This window comes from Camelus bactrianus, chromosome 3 (genome assembly GCF_048773025.1).
Source record: "Camelus bactrianus isolate YW-2024 breed Bactrian camel chromosome 3, ASM4877302v1, whole genome shotgun sequence".
NCBI classification, from domain to species: domain Eukaryota; kingdom Metazoa; phylum Chordata; class Mammalia; order Artiodactyla; family Camelidae; genus Camelus; species Camelus bactrianus.
Window position 1 is genome coordinate 108,385,939 of NC_133541.1, and position 16,617 is coordinate 108,402,555.

A 16,617-nucleotide genomic window follows, 5' to 3' on the forward strand; every position below is an offset into this window, starting at 1 on the left:
GATGCAACGGTCAGTGAGGCAAGCCTCTTGACAAGGATCCTACTCTCAGTACATTGCAAACAGGAGCTTTGAGTCCTGCTCCTCTATTCAGACCTCCTTCCAAACCAAACTCCATCCAAGCTAAAGGGCTAGACTCTCCCATGTGTGGGACCACAGCTGGAAAGGCTCATGGAGGCCACATTTTACGTCAACTCTCTCAGTTTACAATACAAAAGAGTGGAGCCCCTCGACAGAAGTGATTGCTAGGGTTACTCGGGGAGAGCGTGACAAGCTGCACTCTCGGGAAACCCGAGACTCAGTTTCTTCTTTCCTGGGCAGGCTGTCTCCTTCCCGCAGCCCGCGGGGGAGGCAGGGGGCGGAGCCGAGCGGGGCCGCCGCGGCCGGGGCCCCGCGCTCCGGGGGCGGTCCCTGGCGGCCGCGCATTCCTGAGCCACCCGAGCCCGGCTCCTGCGCGCTCCCGCCTGCCCGGCTCCAAGGAGCCACGGCACGTTCGCGGCCGAGATCCCAGGGCTGGAGGGGGCACCCCGCTGCCGGATCTCCGGGGAAGCGCTCCAGCCGCCTCTGCCCAAGGAACTTTTCTTAGACCCGGCGAGATCCAGCTGCGGTGGGGGCCCTGGGTTTTCAAAGCTGCTGTGTGGATTCGGGGTGAGTGGGTTATCTGGTGTCGTGCGTGGGATTCCGGCTGCTCTGGTGCTGCCTCTCCCCCAGTGTCCTCCCAACTGCTCGCTCTTTATCTCCGCTTCTTCCTCATTTCTCTCTCTTCATCAGTTTTGCATTTCTCTTTTCTCCTGCTGTCCGCCCCTAAGTCCGGTGCTCCGGGAGGCCGGGGCTTGGATGGGTGGGCTCCAGCCCCACGGGAGGCGGGCTGCTCTCCCCTCTCCCTGCTCCCGCCGTCTCGGGAAGCGCGCCCCCTCCTCGGGCAGGTTCTGCTGCCGCTTTGCTCTCCGGACGCGGCGTCAGGGCTCAGTTCCCCGGCGTGAGCACCCGCCGTGGGCGCTGCGCTGGCAGTTTGGGTCTCTGCACTGCTCAGAGAGGCCAGTTATTTGTCCTACTTTTCTCAAAGCCCCGCGTGGAAGGCACCAGGAATTTGGATTCAGGAGTGGTGGATTCCAGCCCTGGTCTGCCTCTAGCAGTTTATCCATCTGTGAAACGGAGAAAATATTCTTTGCACACAGATCAAATGAGAAAGGTAATGTGCATCGTATCTTGGAGAGAAGCCCTCCTTCCAAGCTCCCTCCTGCTTCTTTATTGAGGACTCGGTTGTTTCAATTGCCAGTTCCCTTGCACCCCTGACCCCTCTTCACCAATTCCTTAAGGGCACAGGCTGTTTCCCATCCTCAGCGCTTGGCCAGGGCCTGGTCAACAGGCGCCCAATACTGCTTACTGAGCCAAAGAGTGAGAGATGTAAACCGTAACAACCTGTACAACTGTCAAGGTTGTTACCTGGACTGAGTGGCCAGGCTGGGCTCTTCTTACTCATGCCGCCCCACCTGTATCTTCCTGATAGTTCTAGTCGTTGGCCCCTGAGGGTTCTTGAGTCCCATTTGTCTAGAGATTCCTCAGAGCCCTAGGCTGTAGTGGTGATTGCTGCTCAGTCATTCAAGTAGTGAAGATTCCCTGAACATTTGCTATGATGTGTGGTCTCACTGCAGTGGGTAAATAGTTCAGAAGGACTGTGAACACTTGAATGGGGTTGGCGGTGAGGGGTTGGGGTGGGAGCAGTTCCCTGGGAGTCAGGAGACACTCTGAGTTACCTTGAGGGATTTCCCTATCTGGACCTCGCCTTTCCCATCTGTAAAATGAGGAAGTGGAGGTGGAACAGATGGGTATCTGCGGTTGACTATATGCTCTTTGGGTTACTCAGGCCACTCAGCAATCCTCTGAGCACGTATGAGACAGCCAGCTGAGCCTTAGGACGTCACGGACTTCTGTAGTTACAACCAGAAAAAAAAAAAAAAAAGGCCAAAGAGACGCGCTTCTCTGCTCCAGCTGAGACCTCCTGTTTTGAGCTGTCTTGGGGTTATGAATCATGCCATGGAGGTTATAAGTCATGCCGCATCAGAACTTCCCAACACTGACCCCTCAGAGCGTCAACACGGTGGGCTCCACTGCATAAAAGACCTGGGGATTCCCCTTCTCTGGCTCTGCTTGAGAATCACTGAGCTGTGATGAGGTGTTTGAGACAGAAAACAAATCAGAGGTTGTAGGGGCCGAGTGTGGTTGGGTCACATACTGGGCCCAAGAGCGCCAGACCAAGGGGGCAAAAAGGTAGTCATAGCCTTAGATGCTTTCCAAGCCATATTCTGAGCCTTCTTTAAAAAAAAAAAAAAAAAAGTGCTTCTGTTTCTTTTCCATGGGTTAAAACAGACAAACATAGGAGATATTTCCCAGGAAAGAGGATCTTTATCTTGGTTGGTCTTACACTGCCACAGTTGGCAGTGGTATCAAAGATGGACACGTGTACTCACCCTCACAGTTTGTAAGAGTAAATGTTGGTATTGCCACACCCTGCTGACCGCTGCCCTGATTGGCCAGGTAAGCTGAATAATGTAATAATTCTTATACTTGACATTTATTGAGTGCTGACTATGAGTCAGGCATTGTTCTAAGCATTTTACATGTATTAACCCATTTAGTCTTGACCACAGTCCTATGAGGTAGAGACCATCATTGCATCCATTTTACAGATGAGGAAACTGAGGTGCACAAATAGTAACTCACCCGGATCACCCAGGAAGTAAGTGGCAGGGTTGTAGTTTGACCCCAGGCAGTTTGGCTCCAGGGCCTGTGAACCTCACTGGAATTGTGGGGCTCTGGGTTCAGGTCTTGCCCCTGTCATTCACTTACAGGGTGACCTGGAGGAGTTAAGTGCACATTTGGCAGCCACTGGACTAGTGAATCACTAGGGACCCTAACACCCTTCCAGCTCACTAAGGAAACAGACAGTGAACCTCAAGTGAGAATGGTGTACATCCAAGAGAAAGGCTAAGAGTTAGGTAGCCGGGAAGGGGAACAGGTCAGAATTGTATTTGTGTGGCATATAAACAGCAGCCAAAGAGATTCAGTGACTAAATCGTGTACTTTAAACTGCTTAGTGGTGTATGGATACAGTGTCCTTATTTTGTTGGTTTGGACTCTGGGTGACTGATTGGGCATGTGAATTGCTGGTGACCTACTACACCAGGCAGAAAGAAATGGAGGAGGGAGAAGGAAACAGAAAACTAAACTGGGTTCCCCAAATCAGTTTCAATTAATGATGACACATAGCTGGCACACACGTCACTACTTCTAATTCCCTGCCTCAGGCAGACACGGATAATCAGGACTTTCAAGACACCTCCACAAGGCAAGGGATTCCTTCTTAACTCTGTCCTGGACAGCCTCTGCTGAGGATTGTGAAGCATGTGTCTAGTCCTCCCAGAATTCCGGATTTGTTCCTCTGGGGTATGGTCTAGGACGTGAGGAGTTAAAAACAGGAGATCCTTCTTCTTGAGTACCTTCGGTGGCATCTTAGGAGACAGCTTGAGGCTTTTTAAAGATTAATCCTCTTTCTCTCATTCTTTTTCTGTGCTTTCTTTGACTGTTTTCAACCCAACCCCACCTGACCTGGGGCAGGGCTCTAGGTGGGGTAGGATGTCAAGACAGCAGAGTCAGTCTTTGAGAGCTGGCTGGCCCCTCAGAGATCACTTTGTCCATCCTCCCCAGGTGACTGGAAACTGAAGCCCAGTTTGAAAGAGGGACTTACTCAGGATCACACCGTGCTTTCGTTTTCTAATGCTGTAACAAATTAGCACAAATTAATGGCTTTTAAAGAGCTCTAGTGATCAAAAAGCTAGTATGGATCCCCCTAGAATAAAATCAAGGCATTGTCAGTCTGCGTTCCTTTTTGGAGTGTTTAGGGGAGAATTGGTTCTCTGCAGAATTGTTGGCAGAATTCAGCTCCTGTGGTTGTAGGACCAAGGCCACTGCTTTCTTGCTGGCTGCAAGCTGAGGCCCAATCCCTGCTTCTCAGGCTGCTTCATTTCTTGGCTCACTGCCCCCTTCCTCCATCTTCAAAGTAAGCAACAGTGAGTCAAGTCCTTCTTCTGTTTCTCTGACTCTTCTGCCTTCCTTTTCACTTTTAAGGGTTCATGTGATTAGACTGGGCTCACCTGGATAGTCCAGGATAACCTCCCCATCTCAAAGCTCTGAACTTCAATCACATCTGCAAAGTCCCTTTGCTTCTGTTCTCTTGGCTCCGCCTCGGAGTCATGCTTCCTTTTTCAGATTCAAGATTCTGAGGACTGGAATATGGACGTCTTTGAGGGGTCATCATTCGACGAGCCATCCACAGTGAGGCCCACTTTAGGAGGGTGACTGGCTCTGGATCACACAGCCTGGCGGGTGATCGGCACCACTGTGGTACCCCTCCTCCTCCACCACCGTCCCCCAACAGCCCACCTCATGGAGAGTCTCCTTTGTCAGTCCAGCACGCAGCAGGCACTTAGTCACTGGCAAATAACAATGATGGATGGTAGAGGCTTAAACAGGATGCTGTGAATTTGGCCCGGGTTTCTCTGCCGGCTCCCTATTGGTTTCTAAGACTCTGTGATTGGCTGGGTCAGATGGTACGTGCAGTCTTGAACAGCTCTGGCTGCTTTCTGATCTCTTTGAGATATCCTGGTGTTTTTCCATTTTTCCAGCCACAGACGAGCAGATAGAAACTCATGCAGGGACCAAGTCTTTGCACTGTTAAGAATTTTGGAGGAGATAGAAGCCAATTGGGATAAAATGAGAACAGAGTGCTCCTCAGGGACCTCCAGTCACTGGAAAAACTCCTCTGGCTTGATTTATTTCACATTTTTGATAGTTCAGTGCCCTGAGCATTCCTTCCTCTGGCCCCTCAATTTGGAACAAAGGTCCCCAGTGAAATGGACTCCTTGCTGAGGTGATAAATGCTTGAGGCTAGCTAATACATAATACTGTTTCCAAGAGTAAATGTGAGGCTGGGATGGCCTTCTCATACTGAACTTGATATGAGGGACCCCTCCTCCTCTTTCATCAGCCTCTCTGTCTTCTTCTGAGAACAGAGGGAGAAAGGTCCACACTCTGGGCAGCAACTCCCCCATCCAAACACCCCTCAATGCCCAGCCCCTGAGCCCAGGGAATCAAAACTTGAATTTGACTCACCAGCCCAAGCAAGTCAGCAGGTGGGAAGCCTAGAGGATGTAATTCTGAAAGGCCAGTGCTCCTCTGCCTGGTATTGACAGAGTGGGTGGGGAAAGAAAGAGGGCCCCTGATCCCTCCCGAATGTACAGAGACCACATCAGAGGATGCCATTTTAATCTAGAGATAACGTTCTGACTTTTCGGTCATTGAACTTCTTGCAGGGGTGGGGATCCTTTCTGGACCTCCCCCACCAACTGAGTTCCAGGAGTCAAGCTCAAATCTAAAGTTCTCTGGTCTGTCCCTGTTCATTTCTTTGTTGGTCCTACATTCACTGGGCCCTGTGACTGTGTGCGGGGGCCTGTGATGGGTTCGAGGGCACAGCAGAGGACAAGAGACAATGCTTCTGCTCTCCTTGTGCTTGCATTTGAGTGGGCAAAGATGGCCAGTAAAAACAGGCAAACAGTCTATTTTTAGACTGTGAAAAGTGTATGAAGAAAATGAAACAAAGTAAGAGACAGAATGGCTGGTGGATGAGGGTGGTAATTTAATGGAGTGGTCTGGAAAGGCTTTTCCAAAGAAGTAACATTTAAGTTGAGATCATGGCCATTGAGACATTGAACATTGAAGGGAAGATCTGAGGGGAAGAGCATTCTAAAAAGAGGGAGCAGCAAGCACAAATGTCTCGAAGTGGGAGCAGCCCTTGGGACACAGGTCATCAGAGACCCCAGGCTCCTAGGTGGCCAGTGGGCCCCTTCTTGGTACTTGAGTTGCCCTCTCTGGCCTCCATTCTCCATGTTTCCTGACAATCTCACCGGCTCTTCCTGAGGGTAGAGCCTTAGGAAGAGGTGCGATGCTGGTAAACCCTCTAGTCTACTGCCCTGTGAACCATTACCTCATTGTTCACATTCTGCAAGATGCTTCAAGAGACACCTCCAGCATCAGTGGCTCAGAGCTGGTCCTAGCTGCCTCCTCTGGCTGCCGAGTCTAGTGGAAAGGAAACACTAGCAGACTATCTGCTCAGAGCTGTGGCAGTGCTGGACTAAAGCCACACCTGCAGGAAGCCACCTGCCTATCTGCCTTTTCCTCCACTTGGGTGTAATTAAGCTGGCCGGCCAGCAGGAAGTCATTTCTTTTATTGCCTTCCTCCTCTGAGAACTCCTTGGTGGTGAGACCGGTTGGATAACCATTGGCAGTCTCTCAAAAGTTAACTGTTAGCTGCAGTTCAGATGTGGAGAGTGTGCGTTTCCGGTGGAGGGTCAAAGCTGGGATAGACTATCAAAGGCTGTTTGTTTAAGAAACTATCGCTGTGGTTTCCTCCAAAATAGGGTGAGCTTCTTAAGAGCAAACACTGAATTTATTTATCTCTATCTCCACACCCCCTCCTCAATCCCCACTGTTAATCACAGTGCCATAAATGTTTATTGAATTAGATGAATTGCTACGCTACCAGTTTCATACTCGGACTGGAGGAATAGGTCAGGTTAATCAATCCTGCTGACTGATTTTAAAAATCATTAATATGGATTAAGCATCTGTCGTCTTTGTTGACAAAGTAAAGACACAGTTGAAGTCAGGGATGCTAACGAACTAGCTCAAGCGGGTGGTATTTGCTTAGGCCAGTGAGTCCCTCTGGCCAGGAATGATTAATCATAGAACGAACGTTTCTAGACGGCTTACTGTTTGTCAGAACACTGCTAAGTACTGTATGTGATTATCTCCTGGAATTCTCCTAACCCTACAAGGCAGATACTATTATTTTCCCATTTTTGTTTTGGTTTTCAACTAACTAATTGGAAGCATTAGGAAGTTTAAGTAACTCATTCGAGGTAGCTCAGCTAGAAAGAGGAGCCATATTTACACCTAAGGCAACTGGCCTCTAAGGCTGGGCTTTTAACACTGCTCTGCAGTCTGACTGTTTAGGAAGTAATTCCCTGCTGTTTCCAAGTATTCTCTCCACTCAGAAGAGCTTCCATCACCTTACCCGAATACAGGAGCTTGGGGATTTGTTGATTTCAGAAATGTTTATTCAGTATCTACAGCTCCCGAGTAGAGAGGGAAGGCACCCTGTGGGGAGAAGTAAGCTGTGCTGCTTAAAATCAGCGCTGGGGCAGAGCAGGAACCCAGGCAAAGTCCACTCCTCTCCCAGTCTTTCATCCTCTTTGCACGCAGGTCTTTTCCCAATTTGGTGGACTCTCCCACTCTAAGTAGGATTCCAATCTCTCTCCCTCTCGTCTCTGATGTTCTTACCCACGGTGAGGAATAAACAAGTTGCGTGGCTTAGCTATTACCTTCTTCACTAGATTGATTTGCATCTGTATTTAAATCAAAGGGATGAAACACAAAGGGTGGTATTAGGTAGCCATGCGTGACTCTGACAGGCTGCTTTGCTTTGTTTTTGGGTGTGTGTGTGTGTGTGTTTGGTCCTGGAAAACCGTCTCACTGCCTCACTTTTGGTGAAGTTGCTTAGGGCTCTGAGCATCAGGGTCCCCCTTAGGCTTTTACATGGTAAAAAGGTACAATCAAGAATCCTGGCTGGATGGCTGGTACATCGTACTGTATAGCAGAAATTGACATATTGTAACTGACTGTACCTTAATAAGGTAAAAAAAAAAAAAAAAAAAAGAAGAATCCTGGTTGGCTCTCATTCTTTATATCAGTTCATTCTGTACCACTGCTTTCTCCAACTCCAACTCGACTGCCTACCTTCTATTCCCAGCTCTCATTTGAAACAGGATAGTGATGGAATTGAAAAGAGCACTGAATATCAGGAGGCCTGGGTTCTCGCCTGGACCCTGCCATTACCTTGCTACGTGACCTTGGGCAAGTCATGTCCCTCATCTGTAAAATGGAAGGTAGGTTATGTGTCTAGTTAGTGTCTAAATTCTGTGTAGATTTCTAGAATGCCGTTCATTTCTAGAAGTTTCATCTCCACAGAACAAACCCAGGAGGATATAGTATTGCTGTATTAGTTTTCAATTGCAATCATAACAGATTACTACAACTTAGTGTCTTAAAACATACATTCATGATCTCACAGTTTCCTTGGGTCAGGAGTCCAAGCACAGTTTAGCTGGGTCCTTACAGGAGCCATAATCAAGGTGTCAGCCAGGCTGCGCTGTCATCTAGGGCATCCATTAGGGAAGAATCTGCCTGCAAGCTCTTTCAGGCTGTTGGCAGATTTGTTTCTTGCAACTCAAGGCCAGCAGAAGAGGATCTTTGACCTTGGGGAAAGTTTTAGCCCTCTTTTAAAGGACTTTCACCTGATTAAGTCAGACCCACCCAGGGTAATCTTTTTTGATTACTTTAAAATCAGCAATTCTGGGACCTTAATTACATCTGCAGAATCCCTTCACCCTTGTTACGTGACCTAATCTAATCACAGGGTAATACCAGGGAACAGAGATTATGGGAGCCACCTTAGAATTCTGCTTGCTGCCATTGCTTTACAGGAATGGCCTATTTACAGTTGTCAATGGAGCACACTAGAGCCAGCTCTCTATTTTCTGAGTTACGTAAAATGACTTAATACATGAATTCAGTTCTGAAACTTACCTGTTCCTACCCTAAAACTATTCTGCTTTGCACTTGCTTTTTAAATGCAGTCTGCTGTGTTTCCCTTTATTCTCGTGTAATTATCATCAAAGTTATTTTCCTCTCATACCATTAAATGAACATGTAGTTATTCAGAGAGGAAATCATTTAAATGTTAACTTTTTATTTTTCACTAGTTTTGGTACTTTTCTATTTGAAATCATATACTGTAGAAAAGTATTAGTTTAAGAAATCTATGTCCTTAGCTGATTTCTAAAAATCTTTTTGTTTCATCAGTATTTGAGAGAGATGTGTTGAACTCTCCCACCGTAATTATAGATTTGTCTGTTTCTTCTTATCATCCTGAGATTAGATAGATAAAAGTTAAAAATCATTTTATCTTTTGGTATCTCTAGTTATATTTTTGCCTAGAAGTCTACTTTATCTGAGAGTAAGATCAGCTCTCTTAGCTTACAAAGTTCATAGTAAATGGTATTTCTTTGGTTTCCTTTTACTTTCAACATTTTTGAATCCCCATGTGTCTCTTGAAAAAAATATATATTTATATTTTGTTTTCATTTTTATCTATACTCTGACAGTTTTTGTTAGTTTGGGTTTAAATCTGCTGTCTCTTTATGTGCTTTCAATTTGACCCACTTATTCTATTTTTCTCCCCTTTCTTTTTTTCTCTGGAAGTTATATACACTTTTACTACTTTTAAATGGCTAGAGATGACAATATACATCCTTGATGTAACAAAGTCCAATGTTATTTGGTTCTTTTACCCTTTCCAAGACAATGCCAGAAAATGAGAACACTTTAATTCTGTTTCTTCTGCTGTTTATTTATTGTTATTGAATATTTAGTTCTGTATTTTCATCTGAAAATTTATTTTATCTTAATTCATCAGTTATTTTTGTTCACTTTATAGGTATTCTTCTGCTTTCTAGAGTCCACTGTTCCTGTTGAGAAATTAGCTGTCCAGTCTAATTGGGTTTCATTTGAAGATAATCTTTTTTTTTTCCTCTATATCTTTGGTTTTCAGCAGATTTAGTATAATGCACCTAACTACGGATTTCATTTTATTTATCTCACTAGGATTTCCTAGGGCTTCTTTAGTTTGTGAACTGATATCTTTTCATCAGCTTTGGAAAATTCTCAGCTATTTCTTATTCTAATGTTGTTTCTGACCCTTTCTCTCTGCTCTCTTTCTAGGACTCCAATTACAGGTATATTTTGTCATGTCACTGTTTCCTCTATGCCCCGTATTTACTTTTCTGTATTTTCCAACCTTTTACTTCTCTCTGCTTTATTCTGCTTTTTTTTTTTTTCTCTATGATCTATCCTCCAGTTCAGTAATTCTTTTTTCAGGTATGTTTCATCTACTGTTAATCACATTCATTGAATTTTTAATTTCAGTTATTATATTCTTCAGTTCTAGAATTTCTATTTAGTTCTTTTTAAAAAAATCTGTTGTATTCTTACAGTTTCCAGTTCTCTGTCAAAATTCCCAGTCTTGGGTTTCTTTTTCTTCTCGAACATAATAATCAAGGTTACTCAAAGTGCATGTCTGTCTGACAACTCCTTTTAAATCTTTTACTATTGTCTATTGTTTCTGAAGCTTCCATTCTTGTCATTTTGCCTTTTATTCACTATTGCTTATCTTTGGTTATGATCGGACATTACATGTGAATTAAAACTTTGAAATTTGAATAACAGTCTGAATTATGATGTTATCTCCTCTAGAGAGGATGTAAGTGTGCTTCTGCCAGGCGCCTGGAGGTTTGGAACAACTTAATTCAGTCTCAGGGACTGTGATGATTCAAAGCTGGGCTGCAGTCTCTGGGACTGGTACAGCTCTAGTTCACTCTTGAACCAAGAGTGCCCTTTGGAGCCCAGACTCAAAACGCAGGGGTTTTACCTTCTCGGTCTTGGTAGTCTTATAATCCTGAGTCTGTCGGGAACACTGCTAAGTCTCCATCCTCCACTAAGGGAAATGCTGCTTCAGTGCCGTCTCACCTCCCTGGATTTCTGTATTCTCCCAGATCTTAACCTGATAATTCTACATTATTTTGTTACTTCTTAGTGCCTTTGAACAGATTTTTAATTTTGGTCTAATTTTTTCTAGTTGTCCTCAATAAGAAGATTGATCAAAATTATCTAGTTTGCTATTACCAGAAGTGAAAGTCCTGATCTTAGTAGATTGCATCTCTCTCTTTTTACTGAGGTGTAATTGGCATATAACATGATATTAATTTCAGGTATACAACATAATGATTCAATATTTGTATATGCTGCAAAATGATCAGTACGTCTAGTTACCATTTGTCACCGCACAAAGTTACAAAATTATTTTTTCTTGTGATGAGAATTTTTATGATTTACTCCCTTAGCACCTTTCAACTATGCAATACAATATTCTTGACTATTGTCACCATACTGTACATTGTATCCCCACAACTTACTTATTTTGTAACAGGAAGTTTGCACATCTTGACCCCCTTCACCCATTTTGTCCACTCCCTGACCCCCCTCCCCTCTGGCAACCATCAGTCTGTTCTCGGTATCTGTTGGTTTGGTTTAGTTTAATTTTGTTGTTCATTTGTTTTGTTTTTTATATTTCACATATAAGTGAAATCATATAGTATTTGTCTTTCTCTGTCTGGCTTATTTCACTTAGCATAATATCCTCAAGGTCCATCCCTCTTGTCACCCATGCCAGGATTTCATTCTTTTTATGGGTAAGTAGTATTCCATTGTATATATACACCTCATCGTCTTTATCCATTAATCCTTGGGTTGTTTCCTTATCTTGGCTATTAAAAATAATACTGCAATGAACATAGGGCTGCATATATCTTTTCAAAGTAGTGTTTTTGTTTTCTTTGGATAAATACCCAGAAGTGGAATTGCTGGATCATATGGTACTTCTGTTTTTAATTTTCTGAGGACCCTCCATACTATTTTCCATAGTGGTTGCACCAATTTACACTCCCACCAACAGTGTACAAGAGTTCCCTTTCCTCCACATCCTCCCCAACACTTATTTCTTGTCTTTTTGATAATAGCCATTCTAACACGTGTGAGGTGATGTCTCGTTGTGGTTTTGACTTGCATTTCCCTGATGATGAGTGATGCTGAGCATCTTTTCATGTGTCTGTTGGCCATCTGTAGGTCTTCTTTGGAGAAGTGTCTATTCAGATCCTCTGCCCATTTTTTAACCAGATTGATATTTTTTGTTCTTTATATAGTTTGAATATTAACCCCTTATTGGACATATGATTTGCAAATATCTTCTCCTATTCAGTAGGTTGCCTTTTATTTTGATAGTTTTCTTCACTGTGCAGAAGCTTTTTAGTTTAATGTAGTCCCATTTGTTTATTTTTGCTTCTGTTGCCCTTGCCTCTGGAGTCAGATCCAAGAACTCCTTGCCAAGATCAAGGTCAAGAAGTTTACTGTCTATGTTTTCTTCTAGGAGTTTTATGGTTTCAGGTCTTTGATCCATTCTGAGTTCATTTTTATGCACGGTTTATGACAGTAGTCTAAGTTCATTCTTTTGCACGTGACTGCCTAGTTTTCTCAACTCCACTTATTAAAGAGCTGGTCCTTTCCCCATTGTATATTCTTACCTCCATTGTAGTAAATTAATTGGCTATATATGTGTGGGCTTATTTCCAGTGATCTGTGTGGTTGTTTTCATGTCAATACCATGCTTTTGTGATAATTGTGGCTTTGTAATATAGTTTGAAATGAGGGAGCTTGGTGCTTCCAGCTTTGTTCTTTCTCAAGATTGCTTTGTAATTTGGGCTCTTCTGTGGTTCCACACACATTTTAAGATTGTCTGTTGTATCTTCTCCTCATTCTCTAAATCTAGAATGGTCTTTGGCCAAAAACAGTGAGAGTCTGACCTGAACTTAGAAGAGAGCTCTGGAGCTGGCTTACTCCCTGCTCATACTCCTCGGTCTGTGCGGGTGCTTTGGAGGTAGCTGTAATTCAGGGTCAGGAGACCTGAGTTTGAATCCCATTTACTAGCTTTATGATCGCTAGCTGGTAAACCTCTCTCAGTTTTAGTTTCCACATCTGTAAGATAATATATCCTGCACAGGAATACATTAAATAAGTTAATGTATGGGACAAAGCCCAGTACAGTCCTTAGCACTTGGTATTTGTTAAACAAATGCTGGCTTATGTGATTCTGTGTTGGAGGAAGTGAGGGGAGGGGGACTTAACTCCTCTGTGCTTCTTGGAAGTAAAAGATTTATGTCTTCCGAGTAAATAACAGTAATTCCCAAGAGAGTATCTTGGACATAGCGAGAACTTACCAAATGAATGAATGAAGGAGTGAGTGAATGAATGAACGTCCTAGACAGATTTACTTGTCCTGACAGCACTCACCAGAAACAATATTGCTCTGTCAGGGCGGTGACAGTGCTTGTGAGGGAGGGGGAGCTCATATTTGAAACAGAGATGGATAGCACAGATTAGTCACTTTGAATTTAGTTAGTCTAAAACTCCTGATTTGTAGGAAATTTTACTTTATGAAATTTATATGTATTTTTGTTGGCACTAGAAAATTTGCAATATGATGGAATTGACTGGAACTTATTATTACTATTATTATTTGTAAAAGGACTTTCAGTTGCTTAAGAAAAATGGTTCTGGAAGTAAAACTTGATGTTTCTGAAGGAAGCAGTAAAGCACCTCCACTTTCTTTCCTAGTTTGGACCAAATAGACTACTTGATGGAATGAATTTCCACCTTTGAAGAAGGTACAATGTTTTCCCCCTCTGGAGGAATAATTTTCTACCCTTGCACTTAGCCTTGTTAATGGATACAAAATAGTCACTTGGGGATTCTTAACTTTTCCACTGAACAGTCTAAATTGCTTAACCTCATGGTCCAAAGTGGAGCCATGATGTCTCCAGTTCACAGGGCAGTCACGCAGGGCCTGGGTGGTGTCAGTGGCTGAAGATGCCAGTGGCTGCTTTGCTCGGCAGCTGTGGTGGTGGTAATGTAGTTTCTTAGACAAACTTCTATTGAACATGTGTTAGTTTATTATTCATTAACGAGGTAAATAGCAGATAAAGTTCCAGTTTAAAATAATAAGAATTTAGGCCTGACTGCTCTTTTAGCCTCTATGGTCATAAAAACATTTTTGTCAGTGATAAGCTTAAATTTGTGACATGAATGGCTTGGGCCATATTGTGACATGACGCATTAATCAGAAATCACAAGTAATATATCTACAAAGCAAACAATATGCTGATTGATCTATAGTTACTAATTAGATGGACCAAGAAAGTTTTATGCACTCAAAGGGAGCCAGTCACCCAGGTGCCAGACAGAGGTCAAACAGAAGTCAGCAAGCAGCAGCTTCGAGTCCTGCTTCTTCTCAAGCAAAATTTTCCAGCAGGCCATTAACGGTGCTGAACATCTGGTTTGTGTAGTTCTTATTTGGGGGACAAAATTTTTCTTTCACAGTGAGGTGAGAGGGGAGTGACTGGAACCTCTGTTCATGGGAGGGAACAGCCCATCGGAGAGCACGCTGGAGGACTGAGAGGGCTGGCACAGGGAGATGGTGCTCCCGGTGCCCTCTGACGCCTGGCCACGTGTACGGCCAGCCTTAGAGCCCTGGAACAGTAGCCCCAGAAGGGCCCTTGGAGAATATCACAGCTTGTGGTTTTCAGACTGTGCTTTGAGGAGCCCAGGGGGTCAAGGAGTGGCCGAACAGCTGTGCTTTACCAAGTGAGCAGGCCGCGCTAAGCAGGGACACCAGAAGACTAACTGGGAGAAGTTCTGTTTCAGATGTTTTCGGTTAGAAAAAAAAAAATGATTTAACTTCATCATAACATCAACATTTTGATGTTATGGTTTTGTATTGCTTTTAGTTTGAATTGTGTATGTGAAGTGGGTGGGCGCCCTAATCTCTAGTGTTGAGGGTCTCTAAGGATATTTACTCAGCCCTGCTGACTGGGTAGGACCCCAAACCCCGCTCGTCGGCCCCTCCCCAGCATTTCTGAGTAGCTCTGATTTCTCTGTTTTTGTGGTTGGGGTTTTAAACAGTTTCAGGTGTAAACGAGTCATAGTGGTACAGGCTAGAATACAGGTTACCGACAAAGTTTCATTGATTCATCTGCCTGTTCTGTTTTGTTTTAGGGCCAGTGACCAGATCAGATTCATGTCTTTGAATGATTATTCTGGAAGGGGGTGGACTTGAAGGTGGGGGACGACCTCTGCTTCAGTGTTGCATGATTCTTGGTTATGAGTGAGCCTTGAAGCCTGAGTGCCCGTAAATGACAGGTTTTCCTAATGAAAATCAGCCAGGGAGATTCTGTATTCCTGGCAGTTGCAGTCACAAACTCTGTTTGATGTTAATGAGCTTACCAGAAAGGGCTTTTGCGGGGTTCCTTTGGCCCAAGACAGGCTAGCTATTGATGTAATCAGGAGACCGCAGAGAATGACTTCTCCCGCCCCCGCCCCTCTTTAACAGTGTGTGTCTCCTGTGACTCACGACGCCGTGCCTTAGACCTTGGAGCAAGTCAGCACGTTTCCGAGGCTGAGGGAGGGCCAGCGTGCGCCTCTTCCTCTGAGGTAGGCCCCTGCCTGATCCTGTGGCCTTGGGAGCCTTGCCAGGGGCTTCTCCTCCATCCTGGAACTTGCCCAGATCTGACCAGACTGACTACAGAGCACAGGGGAGTCCATTCCTGAATCATAGTGCTAAGAAGAGTCATAGAGGCCTTAGAGTTGAGTCCAGGGGTTCCTGAACCTGGCTGCGTGTTCAAATCACCTGGAAAATGGGGGCGAGGGGGGAGGAAAGGCCCCTTCCTCTCCTCTCCTGAGTCTAATTCACTAAGTCTGTAATGGGCCCCAGAATCAGTGTTTCTTAAACTGTCCTAAGATGGTTCTCACTTAGCACAGTGTACAGCATTTGGTGACCACTGATCTAGTCTCACCCTTAAAAGATCTAACCTCATACTTTAATTTTATTTGGCTACATACATGTATGTATGTAGTCTTTTTTTTTTTTTAATATAGAGAACTATAAAGAAAAACCCAAAACTAAAAAGTCCATTTTTCCCTCAACCAGTTGACTTAAAAAAAATTAAAAGCAAGACATGCTCATGTGTAGAAAACTCAAACAGTATAAGAAAGTGAAGGGTGAAAAGCAAAAACTTCTCCCACTCCTAGTCCAGCTCCCAAAGGTAATCACTATTAACACTCTTCAGATTCTGCTCATAAATGATTTCACAGTTATATACCCTTCCCTAACTACTTAATTCTACCAAATCTGAACCAGGGAATCATCCTATACACATTATGCTGCACTTTACTTTTTCCACTTAAACCATTTGGGAGCTCACCACAGATCATCATTCTTTTTAATAACTGTTAAGTACGTTAATATTTGTAACACACTTGGAACAATGCTTGGTATGTAGCAAGCCCTATGTATTTGTTAAATAAATGAGTGAAAATTGGTGCACGGTATTCCATTATATGAGTATACTCTGCTTTATTTTACAGTTTGTGGATACGTCTGTTGTGTTGGTTGCTATAGCAAACAGTGCAGAAACAAACCTCGTTGTATGTATGTCTTGGAGACTGTACCTTGGGCATGGCGATCAGGCACTTAATGCAGTCACAGTGGACACAGAGCCAATGCATTAAAAAGGAAAAGTTACTAATTTAGGTAAAAGCAGGAAATGGGACTGGAACTGGGAATTTTGCCTGGGACCTAGAATCATAGATTTATAGATCTTGGATCTAGAAGGAACCAGAAGAGATTGTTTGTTCCAGCCTTGTGACTTCTGGGCAGGGAATGGGTTACACCTGTGGTTCCCAGGTTGCGCACTGAGCCCTGGGGAGCCGCACTGAACTTGCCTGGAAAAGTGTGTGTCTGGGAGCTGCGGGGTCTTTAAAATCTTTGACAGGAATATT

The 16,617-nt window shown here is 44.2% G+C and overlaps 1 non-coding gene across 1 annotated transcript; it reads left to right on the forward strand.

Annotated features, from left to right (window-relative positions):
• The first annotated feature begins 234 nt into the window (after nucleotides 1-234).
• On the forward strand, nucleotides 235-15,162 carry LOC105074308 (uncharacterized). The gene is made up of 3 exons (XR_006727246.2): nucleotides 235-645; nucleotides 1,064-1,189; nucleotides 1,865-15,162. It is a non-coding gene; the product is annotated as an uncharacterized LOC105074308 (transcript).
• Nucleotides 15,163-16,617: the final 1,455 nt, after the last annotated feature.